General features: G+C 40.7%; 1 protein-coding gene across 1 annotated transcript in view; it reads left to right on the forward strand.

Annotated features, from left to right (window-relative positions):
* Positions 1–766: 766 nt before the first annotated feature.
* Positions 767–6,000, forward strand: part of LOC108258179 (kelch-like protein 29) — a 208,531-nt gene continuing 203,297 nt past the window's right edge. Inside the window, exon 1 of the mRNA XM_047150815.2 lies at positions 767–1,193. The gene's annotated coding sequence lies outside the window, so the exon portion shown is untranslated. The remainder of the gene's footprint in view (positions 1,194–6,000) is intronic.

A 6,000-nucleotide genomic window follows, 5' to 3' on the forward strand; every position in this document is an offset into this window, starting at 1 on the left:
ATACTTCTTTTTTAAGGCATTCATGGCACTATTCGTCACATAAAGCTGAACAGCATTGTAGGAATTATACCATTTAAAGTGTTATGTTCATGTGCTGCATTACAACAACTAGTTAATCTGGGCAAAGTGAAAAAAGCTGACCCCCGAAAGTCAATGTGTAATTCGCACAATGAGTCGGGAATGCATCCTGAATAGGAGTTCATCACCATGACGATGCTGAGAGGTAACACATGTAAACCTGATCCTGTCTGACACGTTCCATCACTGTACCAGTGAGCTGGGGATTTTGATTCAATAATGAAATGCTATCACTCACACACACACACACACACACACACACACACACACACACACACACACACACACGTTTAATCACACCTAGGGGATGTTTTTGCAAGGTGTGAGGAAACCAGAGAACCCAGAGGAAACCCGAATGAAAACGCAGAGAACTCGAAGCAAACAGTAATGCGAGTCCATGATCAAACCCAGTAACCTGGAGCTGTGAGGCAGCTATATTCAACTGAATCATGATTAATATTGAATCATTATTAATATGTCTGGCGACAGGGGTGCTGGCAGAAGATGAGGATGGTTAGGGCTCTGCATAGACACAAGGCTCAAAGTTACATTAACAAAAACAAAATGCCCAGGCTAAGTAAAATTGTCCCGACTTGGAGAGCGTCTTAAACGCGTGGAATGTGCTTCTGAACTTTCTCTCCACATACTAACTTTGAGAAAGTATGGCTAAGCTCGTGTTGCTTCAGCACAACCTCTAATTGGCGCTGTTAAAACGCAAGAGCAGATCGGCTGCGCTTCCGGGTTTGGTCCGGCAGGCGGCGCTGACGTCAGCCTGCGCGCGCAGCCCGGAGCAGAGCGTGAGAGGGGAGGAGCGGAGCCGGAGTTAAAGTAGCCGCGCACTGTGCGCGTGAGAGACACGGAGCAAAGCTTCCTCGCTCGGGCATCTCCAAGGTTTCCGCCTGGGAGCGCATCCACGGCACTGTCAACTTCGGCACGGCATCGCGAAAGACAGACACCAGCCACCCGCGACAGGAGACACTGGCGCCGGAGAACATGCTGGCGTACTTTGTGCCGCGCAGTTAAACAGCAAAAGGCACTGAATGAAGAGCGCGCGCACACCCGAGCGACGGAGCAAAACAAGGGCGAGCGCAGAGGCTTCGGGAACACTTCAGGAGGTGAGGCGACATCCCTGATTAACTGTTAGTTTGTGCTTGTTTTTGTTATGTTTTGCCAGAATGTTCGCCAAGGCTTGAGTACAAGGCGTGTGTGGTTCATTTAGAGTGCCAGTTATTGTCCGGCGTTTAATAAGAGCACCGGCGCTCGTGCCATCCTCCCCAGATGTCATCATAATCGCGCGGGGTGTGCGGCTCCAGTGCGGCGCGCATGCGCATCATGCTCTCAGCCGGCAGGGAGGAAAACTTGGTGTTGTGATTTTGATAGGCAAGACGCCGGTCTCTTTGTTTGTGTATTCATTCTAAAAACGAGATTCATCCAACATCCAACGATTCATCCAAGATTCAGCCAACATGCCAATAGAAATGAGTAATTATAAATGAATATGTCCACAAATAAGTTCATGCACAGTGTAAAGTACTGTGGCTTTATTCTTTGTGAAACTTGGTTGCAATGGAATAAACAGGCCTATACACTGTGCAAATATCTGTACTGGATAGGCATTGATTTCATTTTTTCTATTTTCAGAAACCTATAGCCTACTCATGATACTGATACCAGATACGCACATCCTCTTCGTAAATTAGCCAGTTGATTCCATGCAAACTTCACTTGCCAAGTTTGACAAAACATCAGATGTGTGATTGTAGTGTGCTTTATGATCTTTTGAGTCCTGTACAATTTGTGTTCACAACATAAAATAGAGTAGATTGGATCTCAAAATATGTCTGAGCCGATACTGTATATAAATACCCGGGTTCCGAACATCCCTAATGTGCTGGGGGTTTTTTTTGCATTTGAATATGCTTTCTTATTATTCTCTCACTATCTCATAAATACTTATAAAGCTAAAACTGCAATCTCTCTCTCGCTCATATATATATATATATATGTATCTATGATATATAAAGATACGAAGGGTACATTTGTAGTACCATCGTTACCCCATCAACGCCACTTGCCCCAGTTTATGTACACAAAGCACTATCTTTGAAGTTGGTTCATCCAAAGGCAGCTGTTTATCTGGCTGGCTAGCTGGTCATTGGCATAAACTTTAGGTTATACCCCCGACTACAATCTAGATGCATCTCTGCGGTTTTCAGGAGTACGTTTTATTTGCAAAGCTGCTCATTTCTGCAATTGATGACAGGCATTATAAGGACGTACATTGCTGCTGTCATTCAAGCTTCTCCCCCCCCCCCCCCCCCCCCCCCCCCCTTCTGGCGTTCACCAATAAGATCGACTGCACTTAATTGCACAGCAAAAGTAGCATAAGATCCAGATGGGCATGTGGAACTCAAGATGGCTGGGTAATGAGTGCGTCTGTACTGTACCAGCTGAAGGACCGAGAATGTCTCACACAAGACAGAGTGTTAGGCCTGGCATCTTTGTAATGTCACATTAGCTCATGTTGTACTATCATGTTCTTTCACACATAGAGGACCAGGTACAGATGTATAGCTCTCTAACTCTCTCAGTGGAATTGCCCCGCTGTCATGTTGGTAGAGCTTCCAGCGGCAGGCAGAGGGATCTTACACCTGCAAAAAAAATATTGGCTAATCTATCAGACAACATGGGCACGCATAAGATTAACGGCTTCTGGCATGGACGTCTCAGAACACTGCAGTGGATCTGAACCTGCTAAAGTGAGAGTCACCACAGAGCCTGGTAATGCAGGCATATATACCCGTGTACCTCTAACACACACACACACACACACATCCATCCATCTATTAATACTCCACTGTTTGTAGAATTTGTATGAATTATGGTGGCGACTCCCTCTGCATGGTTGCACAGTTATGTCCAGACTTTTTGTGTAGTAAGGTGCATCATGCAGGAGCATTTCCTATTTTCAGAGCTGAAAGAGACTGGTTGTCTAACTAACCTGATCATAATCATTTCTGCTCTGAGCTCATTTTTAAATAATGAAAACTCTGTGACTACAAATAAAACATAGAGGAATGGCTACTGAGAAATAAAATAATAGTTTGCCTGAGAACAGATTTGCTCTTCGTGTGTCAGGTTTCATCCCTTTTTTTTAAAATCATTTCTTCTGTTTATTTTGTTTATTGAGCAGATATAGAGTGCTCAGTTTGATTCCCTTTATTCCCTGCATTTTCATCTAATGTGTCTTGGACTTAAATGTGATTCTAAGACTCTCATCTAAGAATGTATCTTATTTGAGCAGTAAGTGTTTAAAGGATTATTATTTTTTAAAAATTATATTGTACTGTATTTTCATATTCCTGTTAGCCTTAAAGCCAAATAGAGAGAGTAATACAAAACTGCTTCTGTTCATAAAATGGTAATGCGATTTGATTGTGTTTTTAGGTCATGAGAAGGACATTGTTCATGATTGCTGGAAAGATAACAATGCTCATATCATGCTGCATATAGATGCATGTGTTGAAAACAAGGATGACGTCATCACCGACATCATGTGGACGCTGGGTTTGAGGGGAGCATTTTAAGAATAGTTGTGCCGTATTGATCACAAGCAAAACATTCAGATCTCATTGTAATTGTAGAATATACAGAATATGATTTTCTCTGAGGGTCTTCTGCCAGTATTTTTCTGAAATGGTATTCCTGCATTAACACTAACATCAACACTAACTTCCCGCTAGAATGGACCTTGTTTTTTTTCCGAAGCCATGCTTTCTAATAAGCCTGGCTGCATTTCCAGACCAATATTATAGAAGTAAATATAACCTTAACCTAAATATCAAGGCCACTATTTAATGCTCTCTTTATGCTTCTTTGATAACAAACTATAAGCATGGATTGATTTTTAGATACAGCTTGTTTATTCAGTTATGTTCAAGGCTACGTTTGAGCTGCTTAATTTTAATTATTGAATTAATTAGTTATTTTCTGGTCAGGAAATGACCTCCAAGGTTGAACAGATCTGCACAGCTCTACCGCTTTTCTATAAATCCGAGCAACACCTGTGTGGTTAGATGAGTTTGGGGCTGATTGAAATTTTTAGTGATTTCAGTGATGTTACGGTTCACTCTGCAGACAGCAAGGGGCTCTAAAAATTACAGACTGCTCTTTTAACGTTAACACGTACCTATTTTTTTTTTTTATTCCAGTTCGGTAACAATCACGTAATGAGGCAAGATGGCATCTACCTTAGTGTTCCATTAGAATTAAGGCATAAAATAGAAAAAGAACTGAATAATTCTAGTCTGTAATGTGAAGGCGCTGGTTTTTGTGCGTGGTTAAAGGGAATTTGAAAGAGCGTTAGAAATCCATATGGCAGGCTGGTCTGTGCTTACAAGGATCCATTAGAAGCAACAACTCTTGCTGATCAATCCGCTGAGGAAATAGAAATCCTACTTTACATGGCATCTAGATGGTAGTGAAACAGATCATTTAAAGATTACACCCACTGTAATTCTGGATCATAGCGTATGTGCTCATGCCAGATAGTCAAACTTGCTGAATGCCAGTGAACATGTTGAGATTTAATATGCAAAATCTGCACACTGGCCAGAACTAAAGGACTAATATACTTGCTAATGTAGAAGGGGCAAAAGGCCATGAGCAAACTGCACCATTTTGAAACTCTTAAGTGACTCTGAAGCATGAGCGGCAATCTGTGCCTGATCCTTCACCCTAATACTCCCACTACATAGTGCAGATGGTCACCGCCACACTCCAGTTTACAGGCAATTTTTAATAGGAGAGGAATTTATCATGATTCAGGTCATACACACTTCTAGCTTCTGCTACTTTTTATTTATTTATTTATTTATTTATTTTTGTGACTATTTTCACGTTATTTCCATACAGAGCATTCATTTTTAAACTGAGTTGCTGCAGCTCAGCGCATGGTTTGGATGTTGTTGGATACCGTTGTTATATTTTTAAGGTACTGGAGAAAGGTCTGTGAGTCCACAGTGTCACAGAGAAGCCATGATCAGCTACCTCAGCGTAGTGCATTAGACATGTACTGATATAAAAATTTTCCAAATTGGTATATTGCACGACCTTTCACAGTTTACAATTTGATCAAAATATTTACTCAAAAAAAAAAAAAACCTACAAAAAAACGCGGCCACATTGCTAAAAAAAAAAATCCCTCCGTCAGCGGTTGGAGTGACAGTTCTGTCGGAGACATTTTTCAAACTCGTGGAACTGTTATACTGTTGACAAAATTACAAAATTGCTTTGCTTTGCTGACAAGGATACATCCAATGCTGCAATGCTGACTTCTAATTTAGTGCAAATTAAGGATTCTTTGCAAACAGCTGTTGCCTTTAGATATCAAGAGCATCAATTCTACCCAATTCTTCTCGCAGCTGTTTCTGAATCAAAAAAACAAGTGGATTAAATGCTGTGAATTGTCTGTATTCTCTGACTTGGATATGTAATGAATAAAACAAAATTACGCTGCAATAGGAAAACGATCAAAGATAGGGCTGGGCGATATGACAAAAATATCATATCACAATACTTGAGGACATTTCTGCGATACACGATGATTATAAGAATATATAATTTAGCTAACAAACGGTCTGCAAAACAGTGGTAAAATAAGCAAAAAACCGTTAAACTGAGTTTAACGCTATTTTTCTTTAATGCCTACAATGACAAAGAAGATTAAATGTAAAAAAGAAAAATAACGTCAAGTCCATTCGGTACCATTTAATTAGTAATTACTAAATACGTACGAAAAAAGTCATCACCATACCAACGATATCTCAGAAAAGTGTATCACGTAATCATTTATCACGATGTCGATATCATATCGTTATATCATCCAGCCCTATGATTTGATATGTGGCCCATGTTTACAAT

Source organism: Ictalurus punctatus, chromosome 25 (genome assembly GCF_001660625.3).
Source record: "Ictalurus punctatus breed USDA103 chromosome 25, Coco_2.0, whole genome shotgun sequence".
In the NCBI taxonomy this organism is placed as follows: Eukaryota; Metazoa; Chordata; class Actinopteri; order Siluriformes; family Ictaluridae; genus Ictalurus; species Ictalurus punctatus.